The following is a 13732-nucleotide window of genomic DNA, read 5'->3' on the forward strand; positions in this document are numbered from 1 at the left end:
CACTCACACACACACCACCACCACCACCAACAAACACACACACACACACACACATACATACACTCACACACACCCACACACTCACACACACACACACTCACACACGGACACACATCTATCGTTTTAACTAATGTCTGCATAAGTATGAAGAGAGAGAGGGAGAGAGAGAATTTATATTATCCGTCCTTCCGTCGGGTCCGCATTATACTGCAAGTCTTCTACTTCAGTTTTATCTTTTATGCTAATACGTCCAAAACATCATTATTTACCTGCTGACATTGCTAAATAATCTTCGTAAGCTAGTTTACCTCTCTTTATATTGGCTTAAAAATAGATGTTAAAAGAGAGACCAATACCTAATTACCCTTCATTCAGTGCTGTACCTTAAATAGCCAGACAGATTTAATTAGGAAAATCGAGGCTGAAAAGTTCTTAAACTTTGTGACTCATTTCCAAATTAAAGAATCGAAGAGGAGTTCGTATCGGTCCCTCCTTTCGCATTTATTAAGGATCTTGCCAACAAACAGAGGAGGGCGATTGATCTCTCTTGGTTTCTTCGAGGTTTGATAATTAGCCGCAGCCAGCTTCCTGGGGAATTAACCGGGATTCATTTGCCGGTTCATTTTCCAGCTCAGTGAAGACACTCATCACCAATTCTCGGTTTAAACTGACCATCTATTTTAAGGGGCTATAAATTCTCATGTTTCTCTGATGAATGTGGAATCTTTATTTCCCTTCACTATCTCCTGATCCGTTCTAATCTCTCTCTCCTAAATATCATACGAATAGATGTATAACTGACTAAAATGAAAGACGTAAAATATACCAAAATAGACACTTGAGAGTTATCCTAATGTAGAATTAACCAAAACAATAATAATTACAATGATTATATTCTCAAAATCATTACCTACAGAGTAAGATTAGAGTAAATAAAAAAAACAATAATTTGTATATTTTAGTTGGCTTCACAAAGACAATTCCTTTACTGAAGAGGGCAAATCTTAATAAGCTAAGCTGCTTGTTACACTTGTTACGGAATTTGCTTTTTTAATAACAAAAATGTCCCAACTTTATCTCTTGGTTTGTTTTTTCTTAATATTGTCAGCAGTACTCTGAGCGGGGAAGATTTTTCCTAATGGGGAGTGATTATTATTATTATTATTATTACAGAACTAGTACAATGACTATGAAGTTCATATATTCAATTTTCAGTGAACATTCGTATATTCCCAGAATTTTGCGGACTATAAACTCAGAATTGACACCCTATCTATTATATTTCTAGAATTCATGATAGTTTTGGGGAAACATGCTGAGCGAATACTAGACATCCTTTGAATGTTAAAAAATAAATTAAAAACTCTGGGAATTTATGACCGAAATTTATTACTGGAATTCATGATCTCTGCAGCTTCCGTTAGCGTGGATTCCACCACGTTATTCATCTGTGTCATTCATTGCATAATTGTGAATGCCTTTCTGTAAAGACCCGGGAATTAATGAGAGAGAGAGAGAGAGAGAGAGAGAGAGAGAGAGAGAGAGAGAGAGAGAGAGAGAGAGAGAGATCTGAGTCAATTGTTTTCCTTATTACATTTCAGTATTTTTTTCATTGATTAAAATTACGAATAATTAATTTAAAAAATAAAAAGGAAGGTGAACGTGTCTTTTTCATCGTAAAATATCAAAACCATTTCCATACCTATGGTTCCCAATTCACCCATGGCACCATTCTATGGAATTCCATTCTCGAGACACAGATGTCCTTTTCCTCTTCCCCTGCCACATGAAGGGGAATCCCCCACTTCGACCCGGAAGCCTTTGATTTGAGGCCAGAACCTTGACTATCAAAGGGTCAGGTATAATTGGAGAAGCGTCCTCTCTCTCTCTCTCTCTCTCTCTCTCTCTCTCTCTCTCTCTCTCTCTCTCTCTCTCCAGCCTAGCTGTGTCCCATAACATTCGACTAACAACTAGGTGAATATTTCAGTTGTAGTTCCTGCTTGCGACTCAAACACAAGTCGCCCAGTTAGGTGCTAAGATTAAGCTACGAGACCCAGAGAGAGAGAGAGAGAGAGAGAGAGAGAGAGAGAGAGAGAGAGATTATCGTAATTCCACTCCTTTTGTTCTCAATAGTTCTGCGGATGAAAAAAATCGAAATATATCTTTGAAGGTCGTAAGAGCTAGTGGGGATATCCTTTGTGGCCCAAAGGATACGCAAATGAAAAGGATATAAATGTCTAATGGGCTGTGTAGTCCTGCTCCCTCTTAAAGAATCCTGTATGTGTGCTTGTTTTTGCTTGCTCCCATTTGTACATCTTAATCAAAGGGTTGGAACGTTTGAAGTCACTTTGTTGATTGGGAGAGAAACCTTTTACTGCTTTTGTACTGTTTAGTCTGTCAATTTTGTCTCAGAGTTAAGATATGAAAGAGGAGAATATAGATAATACAGCTTGATAAAAACCATGATAATTAACTGAGATTTAAAGCAGAAAAATGCATGTATTGTAAGTCTGTGTTGCTACTTTCCATTTCAATTTTCTCTATATAATGTTAATATACTTCTCCATGATACGATTACATCAACTACTATTCTAATTAAATTCATATATTACTTTAACAACAAAGTTTGATCTGTTTATAATGGATACATTTAAAAGTCTCTTAGCACTCAGTATTAGCGTGAATATTTTTTAAAGAATGGAATCATTTGAAAGGCTGTTTTCTGTTATTTTGTGGTCTGTTTCCCCAGTGAGAAAATTGCTGTCGATATTTGCCCTTTCTAGTTTCATATTAATTTATGCGCATTTTACTGAACTGCAGGTTCTAGAATAATTTGATTACTGTTCATTATTTGTCGATATAAAGATACCTAACGCTGCGAGAAATTCTCTCTCTCTCTCTCTCTCTCTCTCTCTCTCTCTCTCTCCTCTCTCTCTCTCTCTCTCTCAGTTCAGTTAATACAGCTTCAGTACACGTAATTTTGATCAAACAAGATTGTGAATTAGTTCATAAATACAAAGTCTTGTATAAATTTAATGATCCCTTTCAATTCAACAACCCTGAAAATTTAATCAAATGTTATATATTCAACTTATGTTATAAATTTCCCTTATCATAACAAACTTCCCCTATATCATGTGTACGAAATATCACGTAAACAATAATTCCAATTCTATCCAGTAACCCCACTATAAATTACCATCGGCTGGAATATGAAGTTCCAGGTGAGGGGCGAGCAGCTCCTTCCAGCCTGATTATGGCTGTTGCAAACTGGATTCTTCCTCGAGGCTGGGAAACTCCAGATTATTCCATAGTTATAGAATTTCCTACTACATCCTGGAAACTGCGTAATATTACTGTTAGATATTTTCTTTGTTAGTTTCTCAGTTATTTTGGAGGAGAGAGAGAGAGAGAGAGAGAGAGAGAGAGAGAGAGAGAGACATTTTATTTAATATATTTACTTATATATCGGAACCTTTGGAAAACCAAGAGAGAGAGAGAGAGAGAGAGAGAGAGAGAGAATCTCTAGTGAATATAATCAATTGAATAAACTTACTATATCAGAACCTTTGGAGGAGCAAATGAATAGATTTCATCTAATATGCTTGCTATATCGCTGCCCTTTGAAAGCAAATGAGACCGAGAGAGAGAGAGAGGGAGAGAGATGTAAGTTCATCACTGAGTAATAGGATTCCTCGTCTAGAGACAAACATTTGAGATCTGTGAATTTATATTTCTACGGTGTCTATTCAAGGACTTCTCTCTCTCTCGCCTCCTAACCGAGCTACAACCTGCATCAGTCGAGTATCAATCAGGTACTTAATTCACTTATAATTTCACTTCTCTACTCAACAGAAACATGCAGGTTTATCTAGGGAAGCCAAACACATCCTTTTATCTAAGCAATGTTTTTTTGGATCGAACGATATTCATTCAGAAAAGATATCCTCCGACGAGGATGGGATTCGAACCCACGCAGGGAGACCCTATTGGATTAGCAGTCCAACGCCTTAACCACTCGGCCACCTCGTCTCCGAGAGATGGGGAGAGATATCAAGAGATATAAGAGATAAGATAAGGAAACAGTGACCCGTTCAAGGAATATCTAGACGTCCTCTGTGGGTGGTCACTAAATTAATCTGTGAACTGTACAATTTTCATAAATCGTCCACAAATCAGTCCTGATTAATTAGTTAGACATAAAGGAAATTCTCTGTATGTAGAAGAGTATAAAAAAAGATTCAGAGGAAATGAGCAGCCTTTTGACTTTCACAAGCGAACATGCAATACATTACTGCCCCAATACAATTCTTGGGTTTTTATTATTTTCTAGTACTTTTTTTATTTGTGATTAATTTTTTAATTACTTTTTCTCTAATAATTTGTCCCTTATTATGGTATTTCCTGTTAATTTCTATTGCTCCTTTCTATTGAACATCATATTCTTTGGCCCTGTGGTGGGCTTGTTCTATATGAATAGGGAACAATAATACTACTAATAATAACAGATGTCGTTAGGTAACAAGCCAGGAGCCACCAGGAACCATCAATTTCGACCGCAACGCCGAACTCGAAAAGCGCCCCATTTCAGGCGAATGATTTGCATAGCAAGAAAGCTGCTCCCTGTATGAAAAGTCCCCAGAGCGATCCATATTTTTACCAATAAAGGTTGGAGAACCAAAAGAAATAGGAATTATTCTTTCCTCGACGCTCTTCCCGTTGAGTGATTTCGAAGGAATAATCATTCATCCATCTCATGCCATGTAAATGGTAACATTTTGGAGCCACTGATATATTTTATACGTTGATTTTATATTTTCGCTTCTGTATGTCGGTTAGATTTGTATTTGGTTATATACTATATATATATATATATATATATATATATATATATATATATATATATATATATATATATATATATATATATATATAGTTAGTTAGTTTTGAATATCATTACGTCAATATTTCATTTGACAAATCTTAACCAACAAATTGCCTTTCGTTTAACTCTTACCAGCCTCTTCAACTTAAGAACCAAAACCATTCTGTCTCGTTACAATATAAAAATGTCTCCCTAGATATTTCAAGCACGATATCTCTTCCCAGGATGCTGGGCTTCTGGGATGGTGTTATGACTTTACAGATACAAATTGCAGTTCATTTGAGATTCTGCTCCCTTTACGGATGTCTGCTTATTTGATTGTGTAACAGAGCGTTTACTCATGGGAATAGCCAGTTGATCTTATTGCTATATTTGCATTCCATGGAGTCCTTACACGTGTTACAAATATTCCAAGGATGATTCATAAAAATATATGTTCCTACCCCCCCTGTTCACTAAACTACACAAACTGGAAACTCTTACCTGTAATCAGTAGTGCCCTCTGTCTGCAATCATGTCATTAGGCTATAAAGATCTCGTAAGTACAAAAATATACTATTTATTACCCAAAGCTGTTGGTTATAAAATAGGACAAAATGATTAACAAGTCATAATGGCATAAAAGCTAAATCTGCCCATAAAGAAACCAGTATTTTAACATTATACCCTCCTGACCAAGAATTCTCTCCCATGCCAAAATTGTCAATAAGTACATTGTATTAGTCAAGTTAGAGATTTCCGTCTCTAAATTAGTCATGGAATAGGACCCATCTGTAATAAAGATAATAAGGCATAAAAGATATATATCACACACATCACTCTTTCGAAGTATTCCCATAAAGAGAGTATTTCACACCTCTCTCTCTTTTTCAAAAGTAACGGTTTTCTAAGTCTTTATAGAATATGTCCTACCTTTACGATGGGGCGTTCTCTCCCGACACTCGGTGTACCGCTTAACCTCTTGGCGTTCACATAAAAGAATGTCACTTTCGCCTCTCGACCGGGTGAATGATCTCTCGGTTAAACTGCTTGCGCATCAAATTCCTGTCTCATGTAAGCTGCCCTAAAGTTCAGCCTGTCTCCAAGCGAGAAGTGATATGTGACCTCATTTAACATTAAATTGGCACTTTAAACATATTATTAATCATTGCCCCTCTTTTTATCTGGCAGATATATATTAATATTTTCTAAACAAAGGGAAAAGAAATATACAATAGAAGTACAAAATTTTAAAAGTAGATTATCATATAACATACAACGATTAGTTACGTATTTTGTAACGTTAAATAATAAATTAAAAAGTGATCATAGTTCTTATTCAACATATTCAGACGAAGGCTTATTCCTAACGATACTTTAAATGAATGAACTAATGCATTAGATTTTTGCCCAGTTTTTACAGAATATTTATGCTGGCTTAGCCTTACTTCTAAGCTTTGCTAGACTGTCCGAGATAAAATGAGGGACAATCCATACATGGATTTTATATATTATGTTGTTGCATTTCTCTGGGGCAATTTTTATTAACATTCTTTTTAGTGTGTTATTATAGGAAAAACAAGGTTGGACATTAAAGCTTTTAAACAATGATTAATGGTCAAATCCGTTAAAATAAGGCAAACTGAGAATGTTCTTGGAATTTTCTTCTGCGTGTTACTTACAGTATAAAACTTTTTGTGGGCTTTATTATAACAAATGTTCTAATATATGTGAAGGATAGCATAAATCTTTCCCTATTTTTCATATGTATCAATTTCTTGATCCAAATATTGTGGACTGACAATTCGCAATGCTCGTAAAAACATAGAGGCAAAAAATTGATATTTTCTGTTAGATGGTGGCCTGAGAAGAAATGAACATAAGTTAAGTTGTTAGTCGGTTTCCTATAAATACTGAATTTACATTGAAATGGTTCTCTATGTATCAAAACGTCTAAGAAAGGGAGGCAATTGTCTTTTTCTAATTCGAGAGTAAACTTAATGATGGTACTTGGTTATTTAATTTAGAGAGTAAATCATATACATCAATACCGACGGAAGAAACAGCTAAACAATCATCAATCATAACGATACCACTTTACAGGAATATGAATGATATTAGGTAAGTAGCGTTTTCAAAGAATTCCATAGTACAGGTTTTTAGAGTAATGGTGATAAAGGATTTCCCATTGCCATGCCAAAAATTTTTTGATAAAATTCACCATTGAATATAAACTTACAATCACAAATGCACAAACTCGTGAGTGAAATAATGTGACTTATAGGTAGAAGTAATTCATGCTGAGTTAGTTCATTACTAAGATATTCTAAAATAGAGTCTATAGGGACTTTTATTAAAAAGAGAACATACATCAAAACTAACGAATCTATCAGTAGGGTAAGAGCAATTTTGTTTAATTATCAACTAAATCTAGAGAATTATATATATGAGAATCGGAGATGGTTCCAAGTAACGGGGACAAGATCTTTGTGATATATTTCGAAGGTTTATATGAAATTGAACCAACAGTACTGATAATAGGCCGCATAGGGTTATTTTCTTTGTGCGTTTTGACTAATCCGTACAAGTAAGGTAGCGAAGGAGATTTGACTGACAATTTGCCTAGTATTTCTGTTTTATCTTTAAGGATACTTTTCACTATGCTATTAAATAAAGTTGTTTATGACTTGATCAAGGGGATATTTTTGTTAGTTTTTTATAAGTCACATCACATCCAGTAGGGCTTTCATCCGTGATATGTAGTCCGCTTTATCTAAAATTACTATACTATTTGACTTATCAGCTTTTGTAATGTGGATAGTATTGTCCTTTTTATGATCGGTCAAACTTTTCTTATAGCGAGCAGGGAAGTTACTTCATGCTTAACATTGGCAACTCCGTAAACAATACCTTTAATCAATGTCAACATGATTTTGAGGAAGATCACAATATTTTCAATTTACTTAGGGGATAACGCAATCATTAAAGCAGAAGGTTCTACTTGTTACAAAGAAAGATAAACCATATCCAAGCGCACTCACAACATTTTCACTTAATTGTTTACTAGATAAGGAATCCTACGCGTGGTCTAGAGTAGTCTGTCAATAAAATCACATTGGCATGAGTGCCTTGAAGGGCCTGCTTTGAAAGGCTGTCTCATTAGCCTTCTGGTCTCGTTAGCCATTCATGTTTAAGCTCCATAGGGCCAGGGATATTTGATTAGACTCCTCGTTTGGGATGAATAAGATGCCTGAGGGAGTTTGAGGAAATTCTGTAACTTATTTTTTTATTTGGTCTGAAAACATCTGGCTATGTATATCTTGTAATTAGTTTTTACGTGGTACGCAAAGTAGAGAAAATAGTTATGTAATATGTGCGGGTAAAACATGAAATTCAAAGTGTATGCTTAAATGTATACACTCACGCTCCAGTACATACACGCACACAAATACGTTTATACATACACAGACACAGACACACACACACACACACACACACCACACACACACACACACACACACACACACACATATATATATATATATATATATATATATATATATATATAATATACAGAGAGGAGAGAGAGAGAGAGAGAGAGAGAGAGAGAGAGAGAGAGAGCTTTAGGAGGAATGCAATTCGAACAGAATATGTGTCCACCATATACATTACGCAACGCTGCAGCAAAACAGCCTTTTGCTGCCTAATAATGGCATCACATCTGAGTCAAGACATTCATTTATTTGATGAAATCGAGCTTCATTCCCACCTGTTGCAAACAGATCGCATCCATATGATTGCATATGCAAAAAAAAAAAAAAAACAAATGATTGATGCACATCATATGTCGCGAGAAATTTAATGGAGATGTGAAAACACACAGAAGGAAGGATTTTGTTAGTCGTAAAAGGGGTTGTTTTATTACTTAGAAAAACGAGGAATATTTGATTTGCTGTGATTGATTGCATCTTTTATTGAACTTTTTGAACTATGTTGACAAGGCTACAGTGAGAAACTTAAAAGTGTCATTTCAATAAAGACGGGTCCTTTAATTAGGACTTTTAAAATCGGGTGAAGAATAGGACTACCTACAAATTAGCTGTCAGTCAATATCCCCTGCATGTAGTCTCGTAGATTCAAAAACAAAGATTTCATATATTTAAATATTTCATAATATTTGTTAATTCAGTTACACATTTGGTAATAAATCAGTATCATAAACTCTTTAAAAAGCTGTAAAGTAACTGCTTTTCAGATTTTATGTAAGTGTTAAAAAGTTACAGAGAGAGAGAGAGCGAGAGAGAGAGGAGAGAGAGAGTGAGAGAGAGAGGGGGAGCGAGAGAGAGATTCATAGGGTTACATAGCAGGGTGTGGGGTGACAATCATAAGGACAAAGAGAGAGAGAGAGAGGAGGAGAGACGAGAGAGAGAGAGGCTTCAGGGGGGGGTATACAGGGGAGCGAGGGTGACAATCATAAGGGGAAGGAAAAAGAGAGAGAGAGAGAAGAGAGAGAGAGAGAGGTCATATACCATTATAGCGTGGGTGACAATCATAAGAAAGAGAGAGAGAGAGAGAGAAAGAGAAGGAGAGAGAGAGAGAGGAGAGAGACGCGATAGAGAGAGAGAGAGGGGGGGGGGGGGTTGGTGTTCATATTACATGCCTTGAAATGAGAACAACGATACGGGAGGGCCGGAGACGATTGGAGATTTGTGGAAGTCAAAGCACAAGGAAGAGATGAGTGGAGGAATTTCACAGAGGCCCCTAGCATCACACTCCGTTGGAGGCTGTAATGATATTGATGATAATGATGATTTCAAACCTACACATATAATGAAAATGATGATAATTATGATTTTAGACCTATAGTTATAATGATGATGATGTTCAGACCTTCACTTTTAATGAAGATGATGATAATGATGATTTCAGACCTACACTTATTCCTCTCTGGATGATTTCCGTGACTTGCTGTCTTTACTCGAGAGAGGTGGAAAGCAGTCAACAGGCGATTTCCGAACAGCTCATCGGATTTTGCGATAAACGAGACACTTAGAAGCGTTACTCCCTAGCAATTGCTGAGAGCAACTCTTGGTTGCAACACCTCCTTACGACCTTTATTAATATTAGAAATATATTGTAGATTATTATTGTTAAATACGCTATTATTAGTGTTATTATTATTCAGAAACTAAACCCTAATTGATGTGGAAGAAGCCTACAGGGGTCATCAACTTAAAATTGAAGCTTCCATAGAATATGGTGTTTATTACTAGCAAGTAACAGAAGATCGTGAAAAAAACCGAAAGAGATCAGGTATTAGAAAAGGAAAATGAATAAAATTAATTAATAAACAAATGAAAATGTGAGTAAATTTTAAGAAACTGGGACATTCAGTCTTTCCATATTAAACTACCTGTAGCAGTACGCAGGAATTTCATGCTCCATCTCATGTTGCTAATCTAATTATTCCCGAATTTTTTTTCACTATCGAAAATGAAACAATAAATGATGCCTGAAAAATCTAAATGAAGAAGCTATCAATTCCTAAATTACGAATGGAATGGAATGAGGAATTCATTGGGACCTATGAGGTCATTTAGCGCTGAAGTGAAACTGAGAATGAAAAGGTTTGGAAGATGAAACAGGAAGAAAACCTCAAAGCAGCTGCACTATGCAACAACTGGTGGGAGAAGGTGGAAAGTAATATGGAAGAGAATAAGAAAAAAAGTCCAGTAAAAGGAAATAAGGGGTTGCAGCATGGGGCCAGAGCAACGCTGCAAAGAACCTCGAGCATTGCCTACAGTGCACCGTGGAAGGTGCACTGACGGCACTTCACCCCCTACAGCGTTTATCCATAATTACCCAAAATTCTACTTAACCAGATTTTTAATCCTCTTAGAAATACGCGGTAAATGTTCATGAGAGAGAGAGAGAGAGAGAGAGAGAGAGAGAGAGAGAGAGAGAGAGAGAGAGAGAGAGAGAGAATATTAGCAATCCATCACTAGATGATTATCATGATAGACTTAATAGCTACAATTGTCAAGAGAAATCTCCCTAATAGCTCTTGAAAATTGATCCTAATTAATCTCTGAGGAAATGAGGTCGACTCCACTTGGGGAGACGTCAAGATATAGCGATAATTTTTTTAATTTATTTTTTTATTTGAACCTCCTCTTCACTCAGGGACGGCAATTGGGATTTCTTCTTATTCCATTAAAATCTTTGGAGATTATTATGTAATCATGGTGATGTGCACACACACACATAATTATACATCTACTTATATTCAAACATTTATATATTTTTTATTCTGTTCCTTTTATGAAACAAAAACTGACAGTCAGATATAGGAATGAGGGATATCATGGTGTCACAGATCAATCATGTTAACGGGAATATCCCAGGGGCAATAATCAAACGAGGTTCGCTCTTTTCTCAATTAACTTAAACAATATATCACAAAAACCAATTCCATCGAATATCTGTCTTTGTTCTGGGGTGGTGGACTGATCCATTAAACTGAGGAGTCAATGAATTCAATAAAATCACTTCTTGTTATATAAGTTCATACGGTGTTAATGGATAGGGAATCCTCTTGTGAGTTACAGTGAGAACTAATCTGGCTGGAGTTTGTCATGATGTTCTCAAAGTGAACGTAAAGATGAATTAACATTAAGATTTTAAACTAAATTTTCCGCCACAGGTAATAACTATGACAAATAACTTTTATCTAGGGTTTATTGGTAGATACTTCATGTTATGGAGAAAATTTCTTTGGTATTAAATTAAATTTTCCATAAGTTATGAATGAAAGAAGCTGTTATACAAAACAAACGTATACCGAATAACAGTTTGTATCAACGTTACGTAACATTTTTCCCAGTCTCTTGGAATCAAGAAAAATGGTGAAAGATTCGCTCATAAATAGTTGAAGAATTACCTTGGATAATCCCGGGAGGGGATATTAGCAATATAAATCTTTTAAAACTCAGTTCAGCTCTAATTGAAGGATTATGGCAGACTTCAATTAACTTGCTATTTTTCATTTGGGTCTTAAATTCTGGTGATTAGAGAAATTATTCCGCTTTCAAACTTTTTTTATATAGAATTGTTATTGAAGGATTTCAACTGTAAAATTAACCTCCGCCTCAATTCTTTTCTTCCTAATCATTTTCTTACTTATTTTTTTTCCTACAAAATATCACGATCCTAGCTTCCACGAAGGCTACTTTTCATAGAGAAATGGCGTCTACTAATTTTCAGTTACAGAACATTATTCATAATTAAATCAACATACACCCGTTTTAATTTACATAAAATTCAGTAAAAAATTAACTCAAGCCAAAATAAGGCACTATTCTACCTAAATATAGAGCTGTGTTAACAGTGATAAAATAAGCACAAAATACCAGTCAAAATAGAATAACATCAATATTGAATAACGGATATTAAGGAATACATTTTATTTATTAATAAATAAATGTGTTTGGGCAAAATAAAAGACACTTAAGATGTTTATGCAAGCAAATATTGACTGATGAAATTTTGCATGTCTGAAAAGTCATACATACGTATACACTTAAAGACTCTATGTATAGAAATTATTTGCGATAACGATGGAATTCAACGTTTGCATGTCAAAGGTAGGTTACAGGACGAAAAAAAGATATCATTTACAGCCCTCTTTAAGGAGAAGAGGAAATTAAAATAGACAACAAAGGAACAGTAAACAAAACCATGAACGAAAGACATGGAGAAAGAAGAGGTCAAGTGTAAGAGAAATAAATAAAAGTGTAGAAAATGACAACACATCAAAAGCATTATTTTGTGGGGGACTATATATCGGGAGAGAAATACAGGAAGACAGTCACCATATTAGTTGAAATCATCATACAAAGAGAGAGAGAGAGAGAGAGAGAGAGAGAGAGAGAGAGAGAGAGAGAGAGAGAGAGAGAGAGATAAATATGTGGAAAACCAAGGTAACAGAGATCTGGCATTGAGCTTGTGCGGAATAACTGTAAACATGAGGAACCTCTGGTCAATATTTGTCCTGTGTAGGGGCTACCATCAGTTTTACTTCTTTGAGAGAAAAGCTCTTACAGCCTTAACAGAATACACCGAGTGGTATATTCTGTGGTGTATATATACTATATATATATATATATATATATATATATATATATATATATATATAGATATATATAGATGAGAGAGAGAGAGAGAGAGAGAGAGAGAGAGAGAGAGAGAGAGAGAGAAAATCTGAAAGCAAAAATTATCTAGCAACTTGTTCACGCACTCATTGTTTCTGTTTTATAGATAGGGATTGAGAGACAGGCAGACATACAGACAGGCAGACAGATAGATGGATTGATAGAGAGAATGATGGATAGATAGAGAGAGAGAGAGAGAGAGAGAGAGAGAGAGAGAGAGAGAGACAGGCGGGCAATGCAATAACCTGATACTACTCATGGCTATTTATAGGAATAAAAATAATTGAAAATAAGAATAAGGAGGGAGAACGAGAAAGGGAAATATAAATACGTAGGAAGGAAAAGAAAACTCAGTGAAAAGGGGAAGGAATGCGATGTGTGTGAATATAAGGAACCCAGGGTCAATATTTACTCTGTTTAAGGTCGGTCCTTCTTCGAATAAAATTCCCATTTCGAATGCCTCCTTCAGGTGCCCCGGACATTACCCAATGAGTCACGTTGGTTGTAGACTTCTTCACTAATTCGTAGATTTATATTCAACTCTATCAGGATTTCTTACTCTCATTAAAGAATATATTTACCCTGAATTGTTCTATGGCTATAGAGCATTCTAATTGCACATCATTGAGTGCATGAGTTTCTAAAATAATCTTTGTAT

General features: G+C 35.5%; 1 non-coding gene across 1 annotated transcript; it reads right to left on the bottom strand.

The window, feature by feature from the left end:
* Positions 1 to 3950: 3950 nt before the first annotated feature.
* Positions 3951 to 4032, bottom strand: Trnas-gcu (transfer RNA serine (anticodon GCU)). Its single transcript has one exon. It is a non-coding gene; the product is annotated as a tRNA-Ser (tRNA).
* Between the last annotated feature and the right edge of the window lie 9700 nt (positions 4033 to 13732).

This window comes from Macrobrachium nipponense, chromosome 1 (assembly GCF_015104395.2).
Source record: "Macrobrachium nipponense isolate FS-2020 chromosome 1, ASM1510439v2, whole genome shotgun sequence".
NCBI classification, from domain to species: Eukaryota; Metazoa; Arthropoda; class Malacostraca; order Decapoda; family Palaemonidae; genus Macrobrachium; species Macrobrachium nipponense.